The sequence below is a fragment of the Colias philodice genome, chromosome 8, assembly GCF_061535455.1.
Source record: "Colias philodice isolate Cphi_HAF_F1 chromosome 8, ilColPhil1 Martin Lab GWU primary, whole genome shotgun sequence".
Lineage (NCBI taxonomy): Eukaryota > Metazoa > Arthropoda > Insecta > Lepidoptera > Pieridae > Colias > Colias philodice.
In genome coordinates this window covers 848,902-866,475 of record NC_143093.1, presented here as the reverse complement: position 1 = coordinate 866,475, position 17,574 = coordinate 848,902, and the positions used below count along the sequence as shown (strand labels likewise).

The window sequence follows — 17,574 nt, the reverse complement described above, 5'->3', positions numbered from 1 at the left end:
TTCGCAACTCATTCTTGATCTGTTTTATAATTGTTTATTTTGAATATTACTTAATATTAAACTTAGATCTTAGTCCAACTATTTTCGAATGGAAAATATGATATTATTAACTACATGGATATGAACTAAACAAAATAAATTAAATAAAAATATTACAAAACATGTTGTTGTAGTTTTTGTTGTTGTTTGTTTCAGAATTTAAAATTAGACTAATAAATATTTTAACAATAACATTTAATTAATATAAATACCGGTAGCTATTTGCGTTTGACATAATTTGTATGTATTTGATCGTATTTGATTGATTTGATAACTAAACAGAACTGCGCAAAATAACGAGCTAATTATAACATTCTGATACATTCTCGAAATCTTCGCATTTAGAATAGATAATGAAATGTGCTTGCAGATAACGCATTTATTACAATAAATTATATAACATATTATCACAGTACATAGTAAACAATACAAAACGATACTCAACAAAGCTGTTAGAAAATGTCACGTTCCCAATATTCTTCGATTACTTCGTTACGAGAAACATTTTCGCGTCACCCTCGACGAGGAATTATCTTATTTTTCGAAACTCATTTACCAATATTGAAGCTGATAGAAAATCCTCCTATTCCTGTCTTGTACGTATCGTCTAAATATTCTAAAAGCTTTTTATTCAATAACGTGGGGGCGTCCTTCGCCCAGAGATAGTCTAAATGGTTGAATTCAGGATCCGCTATTTTGTACATCCTCGTAGTTGCTGGCAATCTATCGTATAGCATTTGAACGTCTTTTTCACTGGATAGTAGATCGTTTTCTGACCAAAATAGTGTAATGGGGACGGTGACTTTGCTCAAATCGTATTCTGGTGGAGTTGGTGAACCATAAACTCGCGGGTTATTCGACTCATAGTCGAATTGCTGAAAGTTACCACCTGATTTCACTTCTTGTGCGAAGTGTACTGCTGTTTTCCACGACGTACCAGTTCCTAGATTCCTCATGAATACGGGAAGTAGTGTTTTATTAAATTGCTTATCATTATAGCCACAGATGTAGAAAATAACGTTCTTACACACCATTGAGTCCATATTGTCCTCATCGCAGGAACTAGATATTCTTCCAAGGGCAGAATTCTTTGGCATAAACTCGTGAGAGCCATATAACATTTCCATATATGCTATGTTAGAAGCTACCTGCGCTAGAGATTTAAGAGGGGATTTTATATCAGACATAAACACAACTGGTGCTAAAGCAAATCCAGCTTTCAAAATATTATTATATTCTGGCCTTAAAGTCAACATTGCAAATAAAATAGTTGTGCCCATAGAATGTCCGATGTATGTTAAATTAGGATCACCTTTTTTAATTGAAACAATATAGTCTATAACTGCAGGAAGGTCGTGAAGCGCTATGTCATGCCAGGAAAAATTCCAATATGATTTCGTATTTGTTTTGAGCCAAGCGTGTTCCTTGGAGTATTTATTTCCTCGTATATTAGACATCCAAACATCATAACCTGCATCGGCTAGCACGTATGCCAGACCTTTTTCTGGGCCATTCAAGATCCAATCTGCAGAACTTGCGAACAGACCATGTTGTAAGAGCACTGTCTTCTTTGGAACGTCTTTATTGTTCTTCGAATGAGGAATTCTATGTAGATTTAGAATATAACCTTCAGACACAACTGTATGGGTTTCACAAGGGTATCCGTTCCGAATTATAACTCCTGGTACTGATAGCACCAAGTCTGGCTGTTCCATCCGAGCACCAGGTTCTTCTATTGGCAAATACGACCAGGTGTCTGCTACTTTCCTACCACTTTCTTTAACACTTTCCACGTAACTATTAATATCAGCACTGATCTTCCGTTGTTGGGCATCTACGTAACTGCTTACGGAGTCTTTCATTTTTACAGCTTCAACATATCCTGTGTTCAGGGCCTTCTCCACTCTGCTCCTCTGTACGTCGAAAAACGCTTTCATGTCTTCAGTTTTGTCTTCGAAAATGTCCTTTATGTCGTTTGTTATATCCCAGTTTTGGCCATTTGTCAGATATATCGTAGAAATAAAGAGTAATGTTCGTAAGTGTTGTACGTTCATATTAGTACAGCGGACTGTGTAGACTGCCTTGAATTGTTCAATGGGTATGATTGTTTACCTAGTTGACCTGACCTCATGACGTCACGCAGATAATACAGTCTGAATAAGTTAATTTAGAAGAGATATACAATAGCGGCGTATTTGTGGGTTCAAAGACTTTGTACAATATTAATTTAAATAAATTGCTATATTGTAACCTTGATTATTAAATTTTATTATCTTTGTTTTATAATTAACTGCAATAAATGATGATTAATTATCTGTATTGCTTTTTTATTGTAACGACGAACTGTCATATGATATTGTGAAAAACAAAACAACATTGATTAATTTAGATTTTTGCTCACGTAAAATATTTACAAATATTAACGATAAAAACATATTGCTTTAAATTGCTGACTGTACTTCATTACATTTTATGATAACGACGTTTATTAAACGCACGTGTGTAAACAGCCTAAACGATTTTCAAATCTCGCTATCTTGCATAAAAAAATTGTTTACTTACGTACTAGGTCATGGACTAGATAAACATATCCGGTTAAATTTAAAGTAAATAACGAATTAATTGTTTTATTGCGCTCGATATTTATTCAATTAATGTAAAAACATTTTTTAATTACACGTGTGTCTAAAAATGCTAGCTGATGCATAAAACTATATACATCGCTTGGTTTGTTTAATTTCATCATATTTGACGAATTGGACCTCATTCTAATGTTCAATAATAATTAATATGTAATTCAGTGAGAAAATCTCTAAAGTATTTATATATAAATGAAAAAGTAGCTCTGACTGTTTGTCTCATCTTCACGCCTAAACAACTGAAGCGCGGGTGGAAAGCTACAGTAAGTACCTAGTACATAATATGTGAAATAGGTATACAGTTTTCCAACATGAAGACGACCTAATTGTTACCTATGGATACATATTATAGTTTAAGTTCTAGTTTTAGAATAAACCGGTTAATGAAACAAATTGTAAATCGATTTTACGACAATGTTATTTTAAGACCAAGAACATGTTTACATTATGACAAATAGGATGCAATTTATTAAGTAATTATTACATGTATGATTAGTTGGAAATACGATTATGTAATAATTATTATTGATACATGATTATAGTTTTGCTCGTGACTTCAGGGAAAGGAATATACCTACATAGAAAATGAAACTGAAGCTGCAGTTTGGGAAAAACCTAGTAGGTAGGTACTTATTGGCGATAATTACTAGTTATTATTCCGTGGTATTGGTAGATCTTTCTCGCCTTTCGACAACAGACAAGTATTTTTTAGGGTTCTTTAATCCGACATAACCCACGGCCCCTTCCCCGGAGGCCGTGGGTATCTATGCAAGATTTCCCCACTTAAAAAAAAAGGGTTCTTTAAAGAAAGGGTTAAACGGGACTATTAAATTAATGAGACTTCGCTCTCCATCTATCATGTCTGTCTGTTCTTGATCATTATTAGATGGGTGAACATTTCTTTTTTGCAAAACACTATTTAGCGTATTTGTACGAAGCCATATGTTATTAGCGTCGCAAGTATGACTCGCACTTTACCCATTTTTTAAAACTACCATTGATTTGGGATTTGGCTTCTATCGAGATGAATTGTTAAGATAATTACTCTTTCATAGATATTAACATTACGAACCTATGTATTAAAACATTTAAATTCAATGTTATAAAATGGTGTCAGCAAGATAGACGAAATAAATCTTTTAAACAATCCGGGTTGGAGTTCATAGATAATAATAGATAATTGTATTCATTTTATCTATAATAATATTGTAAAGAAGAAACATTTGTTTGTTTGTACCGAACAAGATTTACTAGAGTCGTTTTTGACAAAAAATATAAAGGATATTTTACTGCAATGTAATAATATCATGCTTTATATTTACCTGCCGAATTGTGAAAATTAAAGTAATTAAAGTAATTTATAATAAAAATTGAGATTGAATTTTTGGACCTGAAAATATAAAAAAATTTGTGTTTTTGATGCTTTTTTATTTTATGTAAGTATCTATTTGATGTATGAACACGATTTTAATAAATATGTTTTTATATAATATAAATTATTGAATCAATTTCCCTAAAATTTGCTTCTGGGAAATTGGATAAAAACCTAATACAACTTATTAAGTGACGTATCTATTTCTATTATTGTGACAAAAAATGTAAATAGCCTATATAGTAAGTATTATTTAAGTTTTATTGTCTTCAATTGTAACTTAAATGTCTAGTGATTAGCTGAGACAACAGCTATAAGGTCACGAGATGGCGTCTCTTGTTAGACTAGAAAGCAATTAAGAATATCTTTTAAATCTCAGAAATCTTCTATTTCAATTAACACTAAAATTACGTAAAGTCTATACATTGAAAATTTTATAAAGTTCATAATATAAGCTACTAGGTTTCCGCCCGCGGCTTCGCCCGCATAGTCAAAGAAAAACCCGCATAGTTCCCGTTCCCGTGGGATTTCCGGGATCGCGTAGTTTTCCCGGGATAAAAAGTAGCCTATGTACTTTCTCGGGTTTCAAAATATCTCCATACTAAATTTCATGAAAATTGGTTCAGTAGTTTGGGGGTGATTGAGTAACAGACAGACAGACAGAGTTACTTTCGCATTTATAATAATAGTATAGATTGTATTTCAATTATACGAACATGAAAGAAAACAGAGAAAAAACAACGCAATTTTCACAGGTCAATTAAATAGTTCCTAGAATAATTAATTTGTTTTTCATTATATCTCTGAAATTAGAATCAAATTAATTCTCACGTCACACAATATAAATTGTATTAAGTTTCAGCACTAATTAAATTAACAATAATTAATTTATCACGTTGATTGCCACGGGCGGGGCACATAGCCCGTAGAACCGATGGCCGTTGGGGCAAAAAGGTTCTGGAATGGAGGCCACGAACTGGACGACGAAGCGTGGGACGACCTCCCACAAGATGGACAGACGACCTGGTCCGAGTGGCAGGGAGCCGCTGGATGCAGGCCGCCGGTGACCGGTCGTACTGGAAATCCTTGAGGGAGGCCTTTGTCCAGCAGTGGACGTCCCACGGCTGAAACGAACGAACTAATTAAATTGAATACGAAACAATTTCACTTCTAAGAAAATGTAAGCAAATTATATTGCCACTCGGACGGAGGTTAAAAATTGCCATTTTTTGTCTGATTTGAATTTGAATTGCGAAGTTTTATGATTTCCCCAGGGCGTCTATTTTATTTTTTCTACAAATCAAACAAATAAATCCCTACTGATATCATAAATACTGAAATATGTACTATGTTTGAGTAAATAATAAATTTCAATTTGTCGTTAAATTTTCGGCTCATCTTCATTGAAAGCTTCATAAAGCGACAGATATTGTTTCAATCTCTTTTCATTATTACCAATATCAGACATACATTTTACTCCTACAGGAACACAAGTCTACATAGTATAATATTATATATTCGCCCGTGGTTCATATTTCGCAATAAAAGGTAGCCTATGTTCTTTCTCAGAGTCTAAAGATTATCTGTGCCAAATTTCATCTAAATCGGTCCAGTAGTTTATGCGTGAAAACCTACATACATACAAACTTTTCCTCTTTATAATATTAGTATAGATATACCTTTTCCCAATGATGTTTTTCTTGCGACTTTCTCATCAAGCCTGAATCTTAACTATTGAGTCTATCTCTTTGCTCTATTTCTATGAATCAATTATGACCCGTGTCCTTTTAATAGGAACAGATGAGTGTTGATAACGATGACGCAGATAAGCCAAGACACATGGAAACTGATAACGAACTGGTATTACCCAAACCCTATTAATGATATTAATAATAATATTATCACTATCTCAAGCATTCCCGTGTGGTTTTCTGTGTAGCGTATGGCCAAATCCGGGGTGAAAGGTCAATGATAATATTTAGTATTCGTGACAAACAGACAAACAGGCGGAAAATAAAGTGATCAAACAAATAAGTCTCTCTTAATAAAATGAAACTGTTAGGTGAAGGCAAAATAAAGAATTCCTAATATAATTTAGGTATATTTCATTTGGCAACGCCACATCATTGCTAATTATTATCATCAAAATTGGTTCAGTGGATTTGGCGTTAATTAGATCTGTATGTAGATATATTGTAGTATATTTTTAAATAGCCGTGATAATGAGCCGTTTCAGCATGTGAAATATAATACTATTATATTAGGATCCATGCTTGTTGGGATGTATTGTTCTAAGCATCACTGTGTAAGCTTTTAAATCATAAAGGTAGAAGGGTTCAAAATAACACAAACATTATTTTATAATTTTATTTATTTAAACTACATCCTAGATTGCGTAGACCTACAATACTCACAATATAGTAGAAACAATAATACAATATTACACTTCGGATCTGCAATTAAATTTAAAATATTATACATATTGGGAAAATAAACTCCAACTCCAACTCAAACATTTCTTACTTAAATTATACTTTTTCTAAACTATCCAACTCCAACTCAAACATCCAACTCCAACTCAAACATTTCTTTATTAAATAATACTTTTGAATCGTCATTAATACACATTTTAGTCATTTATCATCAATTCTGAAAGCAGTTTCTACGTCCAAGAACCGGCAAGAAACTTCGTAGTCGCTCTTTTAAAATCAATCAATTAACGCAATTTAATATAAACATCATATCACAGATGACACGTGGGTTATTTGTTAATCGGTGTACCTAATTATTACTAGTCACTTGTCAATTATCGATTTAACATTAAATCAGAGTTACCGTGGATTTAGGCAAGGCCAACTTGGAATGTAGCCAGGTATCTGAAATAAGTGAATAACCTTTAATAATAATAAACCTTTAAGATATTATAAATCTGAAGAGTTTGTTTGTTTGAACACGCTAATGTCAGGAACCACGGGCCTAATTTGAAAAATAATATTACTGTTATGGGGCATTGTAGTGCTAGTTAACAATATGAATCTTCAATGTTTATAAGGTTCTGAAAAGGTATAATTGATGCATTCAATTGTAAATGTAGTTAAGTAAGAGTGAGTAGTAAGAAAGGAAGTTATAAATGAATCAGGAAAGTGTTAATCTTATCTGTAAGTTGGAAATGGTCCAATTTACTACTAAGATCACCTTCAAAAAATACTATTTTTTTCTATTCCTCCTTTAAAGATAAACTGTGAACCTCTTTGAATATTAGATTTTCATAATATTTTAAAACTAACAATTTCAATTTATTTTCAAATTAGGATTGGATCGATACATAGTTTTAGATCCTACGACAATTTTTTGATACTGGGTATTTATTACCTGGGTACTTGGGCCTTTGTGTTAGATAGCAGACAATATATATTTACTGAATTCCAGAACTGATCTATCTTTATGCCAAATCTTTTTGCAACATTCTCATCAAAATTTGATAAAAGTACATAGAAGAATAATGTTTTGAAATCGCTTCCGCTTAGCTGATCGCTTATCGCTACAACAACAAACAGGCTTACAGAGGCGTTTTTTAATAATTGGTCCATTATTTCTTAGAGAAGTTTGTTCCAGGAGTCTTCGCACGTAGTTAGAAAGTAAGTTTGTTTGGGCTCAGGTTTATTGGAATTAAGTGAGTTTCAATTAAGTCTGTTTGCGTAAACAATCAGGTCATGTTTTTGTTTAGAGATTGATGAAATTAGGTGCATCTTAGCTTTATGGAAGTCGATAATAATGACGTGTTTGCGACGAAAACTGTGTATTTATGATTCACTTGCTGCTTCCCGCTGTTTCACCCACGTTAGTGACGTGACTCCGCTCCTGTTGGTCTTAGCGTGATGATATATAGCCTATAGCCTTCCTCGATAAATGGGCTATCTAATACCGAGACAATTTTTCAAATCGGATTAGTAGTTCCCGGGATTAGCGCGTTCAAAAAACCAACAAAGTCTTCAGCTTTATATTATTATCTTAATCTTATCTTAATCTATTACATATAATAAATCTGTAGAAGGGTCAATTCTGTACATTGAAAATATTGAAAAAATAAATAGCAGGGGGTGTTACTGGATCGATACCAAACCCAAATATGTGGATAAAAAAAATTTTTGTCTGTCTGTCTGTATGTGAAGGCATCACGGCAAAACTGACGGTTAGATTTCGATGAAACTTGATATAATTATACCTTATTATCCTGGGCATAAAATAGGATACTTTTTATCCTGGGAAAATACGTAGAAAAAAAATAAATCTTAATTTTTCAGTTTCTTCCATAGACGTTATTCTGTAGAATCGCGAACACACGGTCACATACGGCCTACGGGTCTAATATTAATTTAGTGAGAAATGTCTTCCCAGTTCAAAATGGAGAAATAAACCATCCACGCGAAGACCGACATCCGCGCGGACGGAGTCGCGGGCGGAAGCTAGTCTTATATATAAAAATGAATCGCAAAATGTGTTGGTAAGTGCATAACTCGAGAACGGCTGAACCGATTTCGATAATTCTTTTTTTATTATATTCCTTGAAGTACGAGGATGGTTTTTATGTAGAGAAAACGTAAATATGTACCACGGGCGAAGCCGGGGCGGACCGCTAGTATATAATATAAATCTCGTGTCACAATGTTTGTCCTCAATGGACTCCTAAACCACTTAAACGATTATAATAAAATTCGCACACCATGTGCAGTTCGATCCAACTTGAGAGATAGGATAGTTTAAACATGTGGGTACCACGGGCGAAGCCGGGGCGGACCGCTAGTTCTTTATAAATATTAAGTTTTAGAGAATAGAAAAATTCGATCACGAGGTGGGATTTAAACCTGCGTCTTCAGCCATTCCGGGGCGACGCCTGCCCAACTCGGCCACCCGTGATCCCGCCAGAGCAATCGAATTTATTCTACTCTTTCAGTTGTATGTGTCTAAAATTAATAATGTATCTTCATAATATATTTTGTTATGTGTAAATTATGAATAAAGTTAATTTATCATACAAATGGAAGTAATTATTCTTAATTGGGTGGAAACCTCGCTCCGCAATGTAGGTCAACTGGGCGCTAATTTGAAATAGAGCAGACGTCGAAACAATAATTGTGTGAAGCTGCATCTAAAGCAAGATGTAATTCAATTATTGGGTAATGGAAATTGGGAACATGTGTTTGTGTTATGTTCTATAGATAATTAAAACCAATATCAGAATACTAGAGGTCCGACCCGGCTTCGCCCGTGATACATATTTCGCAATAAAAGGTAGCCTATGTCCTTTCTCGGGTATCAAAATATCTCCATACCAAATTTCATGCAAATTGGTTCATTAGTTTAGCCGTGATTGAGTAACAGACAGACAGACAGAGTTACTTTTGCATTTATAGGTAATATTAAGTATGGATACTTGATGGCAATAACAATAATTTCAAGAAAGATTTTCATAATGTCAATAAACTTGTAATGTCAATAGACTGACCGGTTGGATATGTTGGTAGTAGCCCTGCCTTCCAAGCCAAGGTCGTGGGTTCGATTCCCACCCGGGGCAAATATTTATGTGATGAACATAGATGTTTGCTCTGTGTCTGGGTGTTATATCTATATTAGTATTTGTTTAAAAATTATATATGTATGTTTATCATCCATCTGGTTTCCATAACACAAGCGAAAGCTTAGTTTGGGATCAGATTGTGCCGTGTGTGAAAATTGTCCTGAAATATTTATATTTATTTATATTTACTTAATCAATAAACGTTTAAAACATGTACTGGTATTCTAGCTTGGGTGAAGACCCAAGCTTCCCATTCTTGAGTTCTTATCTTATTTCAAACACAGCCAAATCAAGTATACTAAAAATCATTAAAAGTCTTTTCAGCCATTCTTACTTATGTAAGACATGATTATCCCACTTACCTTATGAAATACTATGTTTTTTTTATAGATACATGAAAATTCATCGAAAACATTTCTTTAACAATCAGAGGATGAAAAAAAAACAGGTTTGTAAACATATTTTAATTACGTCCGTTGTTGGATATATTTCGTAATCCTAATTCCTTCGAATTGGTTTTATTTCAATAATTTTTCAAGCTTATAATAGGAAAGGATGAATGAAAAGCTAGTACATATCTGAAACACAGGCTGTGTCACGTACAGTTGTTTAAGGGGTTTTTTAGAGCGTCTCTAGAGTGGAAAATATCACCTGTCACCTTTTAACACTAGATTTAGTGGATTTAGAACTCTTTGCTAACTCAATTAAAATACTTTTGATGATTTTAATTTCATTAGTCCTACAAAATGTCAAGGTAAAGCCAGGCGTAAATTTAAACGTTTATGTTTCTCCTAATTATTTATTTTCTTATTCGATATCGGTGATAAAAACCATTCGTTTTTTGGAATATTAAAGAAATAAATATATATTATAAAGTATTATTTGATTTAAAAAAATAGTGACTGATATCTTATTTTTTTTTTTTTATTTTTTTTTGCTCCGATTCACCCAGGTGTTTAAGGTCCGCGAATTTACCGGAAAAGTTTATCCTATCGCTAAAAGCTTAAACCAGTGAAAGCCCGGTCACAATGTTTGTCCTCAATGGTCTCCTAAACCACTTAACCGATTATAATAAAATTCGCACACCATGTGCAGTTCGATCCAACTTGAGAAATAGGATAGGTTTTATCCCGGAAATCCCACGGGAAAGGGAACTATGCGGGGTTTTCTCTGAAAACGCGGGCGAAGCCGCGGGCGGAAAGCTAGTACTATTAATAAGAAGAAGTTAATAAATTGTTCCACGAATATGAATTACTCTGAAACAGTTATCTTGTGTTTGCGGATTGTTCTTGGAATTGTAATTATAACTTATCTCTATTGGAAATTTGTATCTATAGAAATAAATAAATATAAATAAAATAAATATTTATTTATTTCTATAGATCTATAGAAATACAGAAGTTAAATCCTATAGTCAAGTTTAAAAAAAAGATAGATAAAGTCATAAGTGAAGTCCTAGTGTGTCCCCTAGTGGGGTAAGGGGCAGATGCATTATGCATACATCTGTTTCACTGATCGATTTTCTTTAGGGACAAGTAGGTGATCAGCCTTCTGTGTCCTGCCAGACCTAGACATTTTTTTTTCTTCTTCTCCACCGGGAATCGAACTTAGGACCTCAATGCAAGGAAGCAGTCATTTTTGATGCCAAATAATTAATATACTAAGGTATTTCTTATTAATATTCATAAGACGCAGAACGTTGGATAAATTATGAATGAGGATGCTGCGGAAACTGATGGATAGTGAAGTTATGTACAAGGCACGTGAGACAAGCCAAGAGCAGAAATTAGTCTTTTAAAAATAATGAATGACTAAAGATTCTCCCGACTGCTTATTGACGACTAATCTGATAGAATAATTAGTTCCTCTTCTGAACAAGTACAAAACTGCACACGTATATTACAGATTTTATTTTAATACTAGCTGTGCTGTGCGGTTTTACCGCTCCTGTTGGTCTTAGCGTGATGATAATAGCCTATACTCTATAGCCTTCCTCGATAAATGGGCTACCTAACACCGAAATAAATTTTCAAATCGGATCAGTAGTCCTGAGATTAGCGCGTTCAAACAAACAAACAAACTTTTCAGTTCTATAATATTTAGTATAGATTAATTATTAATTAAACTAAACGTTGAATGAAAATCTTACGTTACCTAAAAGCACATTACATAATATTGATTTCAAAATTATACCTACAATAATGAGGCTTCGCCCGCTTTGTCTAAAACTTAATAAATTATATATTACAACCTTCCTCTTGAATCACTCTATCCATTAAAAAAGTTTTAAGCATACAAAGGGACATAGGGACATAGGAACAGAGAAAGCGACTTTGTTTTATACTATGTAGTGATAACATTATATAACATATTTGACGACGCGGTTGGCGCAGTGGTAAGTAACTGCCTACTGAGCCGACGGTCCCGGGTTCGGTTCCCGGTCAGGGCAAATATTTGTTCTTGGGTCTGGGTGTTATCTATATATGTATTTATTAAATATTAAATTTATTGTCACCTAGTACCCACAACACAAGCCTTAATTGAGCTTACTGTGGGACTAGGTCGATTTGTGTAATAATGTCCTATAATATTTATTATTTATTTATTATTTATTATTACATTTACAGACTTGTTTAATATAATCTTACAAATCCGTAAATTGATACTCAACCGTTAAAGCCACTAGAAAATTACAAATTCCCAAGTCTAGAACTAAATAATCTAGATTCTAGTGTCATTGAAATAAATTGGAAGCTGTAAATAAACGCAGGTGTGTCTAACTGTTTGTAATTATGTGGGAACGTGGATCGCATCTTTGATAGTGTGAGGATTACGAAATAGAAGATAGGGTAAATTATTGAAAAAACACTTTAAAAAAGATATTTGAATTTGATATTTTAGTTTTATAGCATTCGAGTGCTATTAAATTTAAATTTTACAAAAATAGGAAAAACATCGATCACGAGTCGGGATTCGAACGCGTCTTCTTACTTACGCGGACGCGGACGCCTGACCTCACCTCGCCTCGCCTGTGCATAAAAATGTATCAAATGCCAAAGCATATAATTTTTATAACTATATAAATGCTTGTCGTGAAAGTGACAAAATGAGGCAATATTGTAAACCATTCCAGAGATTTTCACTTTGCCTATCCATATCCATAGGACATAGATCATCCCGTTTCTGATGTTATAAATTCTTGTAATGTGTTGGTTAGTATCACTGGAGGAATATAATATAGTTATAATGCTGTTATTATTTAAAAGGATAATAGTTTGGTTGGTTTCATTAAAGATTTTGCCCAATATTCGACTATTTATACTGAAAATTAATTGGCTACTAGCTTCCGCCCACGACTTTGTACGTGCATCCCCGTTTTTCCCCGTTCCCGCAAGAATTTCGGGAAATCATTTCTTAGCGGATGCCTACGTCCTAACATCTACCTGCATGCCAAATTTCAGCCCGATACGTCCAGTGGTTTGGGCTGTGCGTTGATAGATCACTATATCAGTCACCTTTATATATATATATATATATATATATATATATATATATATATATATATATACTTATTCAGAACTCATCTTGCCTACCCTACTATATATATATATATAGATTAATTATTTTGTATTGATATAACCATATATATATATATATATATATATATATATAGAAACAAAAAAATAAGCGCTAATCCAGCGTATTTATCTCCGAGTGGCACGTAGCAATGTAGTGGGTAGGCAAGATGAGTTCTGCATATTTTAGAGTCCATTAACTCGCGTCTTTTATACAAGAAAACATCGAGCATGCAAATTGAAACTTTTAGTGCTCGTTCTAAGTCACAGTTTAGCTTGAAAGGCAATAGAGTGTTTAGGACAAGAGTAAAACGAACTACTGAATTGTTAAGATTTTTCCCAAGTGTCTTTGAGGTTGTGATTGGAATTGAAATGAGCTGGATTACATTGAATCGGAAAGATAAGAATATCTGCTTTTTAAATAACGGTGTATTTATTGCTATAGCTTATTTGCATGCTTTTCGTATTTCTTAATTATAAAAGACTCTATTATTTGATAGACTGATTATTTTAAGGTAGTTTTATATACATACAGTGTAAACTAAATACAGTACCTATACTAGTATAGTGTGAAGTCCCGTGTCCCCGTAGTGGGGTAGGGGGCAGATGTATTATTCATACATCTGTTTCACTGATCGATTTTTCTTTAGGGACAAGTAGGTGATCAGCCTTCTGTGTCCTGCCAGACCGAGACATTTTTTTTTTTCGTCTCCACCGGGAATCGAACCCAGGACCCCTCGGTTCTACGCTCACGCGTCAACCACTGTACCGAGGAGGCGGTCAACCAACTATACCTATACTAGTATAGTACTATATTAACTGTAGATTATCTATAATATAAAAATGAATCCCAAAATGTGTTGGTAAGCGCATAACTTGAGAACGGCTGAACCGATTTCGATAATTCTTTTTTTATTATATTCCTTGAAGTACGAGGATGATTCTTATGGAGAGAAAACGTAAACATGTACCACGGGCGAAGCCGGGGCGGACTGCTAGTAGAGTATAAAATAAGGCATATAACAATGGAAAAGTGAAATATTTGTAAAGGACATCAGAAAATTATCTCTCCATTAGATTTTTTTTTTCAAAACTAGAACTTGAGATTTGTTTCCTTTGATAAAATATTATGTTAACTACTACAGCAAAGAAGCCTAAATGAATCGAGAATATCGAAGATATCTCCCATATGTAACACCACGTTATTAACTTTCTTATCGGTGCTTTAATGATATCAATAATGATGTTCTTGTTTATTACTCTTTTTATGTACCAAAATATAGGTCGTAATATAGATTTTATATTATGTTGATGTAAATAAATAATCCTCGACGTAATAAGCTTTCCTTGGAAGGTATTTATTCCTATTCATGTAACAGTAAAACGCTTTTGACATTAGGCGGGGTCACACAGAGCGAGCAGCCTCGCGAATAAATTGTTGCGCAAAGCAGCTCGCTCAGTGTGGACGTGTCTCGACCAAACACATGAGTAAATAAATAGTACATATCCAAAGCTTCTTTGAACGTGAAAGTTTCTTACCTATTTTGATAGGGTTGTTACAAATTAAATTGATTTACTTACATAATGTAATTCTTTTGATGATCTTATGATTTTTATTTTTTACGCGACAAGCGATGATATTTTCCTACTGGTTCGCATGTGCATCTGTCATGTACCTGTAGTAGTGGAACCATATCCGCGGTTTTATGAAGCTTTGTCTCTATACTATTGCACGCCTCATAAGCGAAGCGTTGAGGTGGGTTTTACTGTCACTTCGCGCAAAACATCTGATTTTTCAAACTTAAAATGTCTTTATGTATCGGTCAATTAGGGAAAGCTGGCATGTTCACAGTACTCACACTTATGCAATTTCACTTACAGTATGTTCAAAAATAAATGCGACTCTAGTTTCATTTTAGACTTGAATTGTAAAATGGGTGCGTTGTAGATATGTATATGCAAATATAATAACTTATGAAAGCTCTCATAATTTACCTGTAAAATTATAATTTAAAAGTAAATCAATTGATGAAGTTAATTATTTATTCTAATAATAATCAATTGGATAAAATTATTAATAATCATTCAATTATCAAATAATAATTAAATTCCTGACTTTGGTCGAGTAAAGATATCTAAGAAATATTATATTTGTACTTTGTAGTAAGTACGTAATACCTACCAATACGCGCTAACAAATATGTGTTACATGTTTATTGTATAATTTTCACACTATTGGTTTTAAACTCAAACTCAAACATTTATACAATTAGACTTCTTCTAGAAGCACTTTTGAATCGTCATAACAGTTTAACAGTTTTAACATTTACCACCAATTCAGAAAGCAGTATCTATAGAGAAGAAGAAGAATCTATTTAATCATAATCGTAATCTTCTACTTCACTGAAACTTTCATCGCTCGAAGAACTCGCCGTCGGAATTTCTTAATGTTATTATAAATGAGTCAGTGTAATTATCTACTTTTGGTTCTAATTGAATATATTTTTCCTCATGTTCTCGCGTCTTTCTCCAAACGTCACTAAACATATCCAGACTAATAGCATTTGCTTCCTTTCTAAATAATTCTTATACAGTTTTCAAGTTAAAGTTCACATTTTGTGATGCTACTTTCCCTTTAATAATGCCCCATAGTAACTCTATTGGGTTGAGATCTTTGAGGATTGCATCAAGTAGGTAAAAATTGTGTATAGTTTGGCTTATTTTTTTAATAATGTGATAACTCTGATTATTAATTAGTTATTTGATTTTTGAAAAAAAAAATGCCGATTTTAGTCAAAATTTATATTTTTCTAACAAGATCCTTATCATCCAAATTTCCACCTTGGTGAGAAAAATTGACATTTCTAATGAAAATTAACAAAAAATTAAATGATTTTATTAAATACTGTAAAATAGTCTATAATTCTTCCATTTACTGTATCACAAAATTCTTCATAGATTTTTAGATATTCGTACTACACCAATTACATCACCCTGTATTTATAAACAATTGCAAAATATGACACATACATAGGCCGGGAGGTACTGACACAAAATTTCAGGTCATTTGTAACAGAATGGCGGTTCTACAGAGGTCTTATTACGCAATGACTAAAAGAAAAATGATGGTCAGAACTCAGAACGCTGGTACCGGAGGACTAGTCGCGTGGGCGTTAGTCGAACTCGTCGGATAAATAGCGAAAGTCAAACGATTTACAAATCGTTTGACTTTTCCGCGGTATGGCGACCATTTGGAATCGTCCGAAAAGTATGGCATGGCAATTTTAGTAAATGGCTGCACGACGATGGTTACCTGTGCAAAAGTGAGCTCGGTACAAATGGTTGAATTGTTTTTTTTTAAATCAACGCATTCACGTCGGTATGGCGGACTGTAAGTCACATCGTAACTGTATGGCATGACACTACCGCCTGCATCTTTTTTAAGGGCTATCGGTAAATTCTAAAATTTTTGTGTTACAAATCGTTGGACTTTCGCTATTTATCCGACGAGTGTGACTAACGCCCACGCGACTAGTCCGCCGGTACCAGCGTTCTGACCATCATTTTTCTTTTTGTCATTGCGTACTAAGACCCCTCTAGACCGCCATCCTGTTACAAATGGCCCGAAATTTTGTGTCAGTATCTCCCGGCCTAACATGTGCAATGTGTAAATGTGTTGACGTTCCAGCTCTTCTTAATATACCTGTATCATACATTGCACTTGTAAGATAATACATACACACACATATTAAGAAAAAACACTATTTTTAACATTCATGATATTTTTGATGTCATTTTTGTTATTTAAACTAGTTAAAAAACAGTTTAAAAAAGTTCTGTCTTGGACGTCCGTGTGTCTGTATGTGCGGAGGATTTTCTTGTTAACACGATAGCGACCGAAATACTTTACTAATCGAGTCTTTTTTTTTCTCTTACGCTTGAGTATGCTCAGGAATAGAACCCTTTCATTTTTCAGGGTCTGATTCGATGTGGTTTAATTGTTATTAAATAAACAAAAATAATAATAAATAAATAATTATTAAAAAAAAATTATGAGGCGTGCACTTTTGGATTTTCCAAACTACATATTTATTATCTACAATTGCTTCGCGAGGCTGCTTTCTCTGTGTGGACCCGCTTATTCAATTGTAATACATTTTTCTTGGGTGATATTTTCACTTGTCACATGGTAAATGTATATTTTTCTATACAGGGTGGAATTTTACAATGCCAATAGAATATAAATAATTTGATTTCACGCGTTATTTTCGTGTCCTTTGTTTTACCAAGGTCGTAAGGTTTCGTCATTATTTGTCTTTATGATCAATGCAATAAAATGCTATTTTAACAGATTGTAATAATTGATTCTTG

General features: G+C 33.5%; 1 pseudogene; it reads right to left on the bottom strand.

The window, feature by feature from the left end:
* Positions 1-398: 398 nt before the first annotated feature.
* On the bottom strand, positions 399-2,178 carry LOC149486271 (lipase 3 pseudogene; annotated as a pseudogene).
* Positions 2,179-17,574: the final 15,396 nt, after the last annotated feature.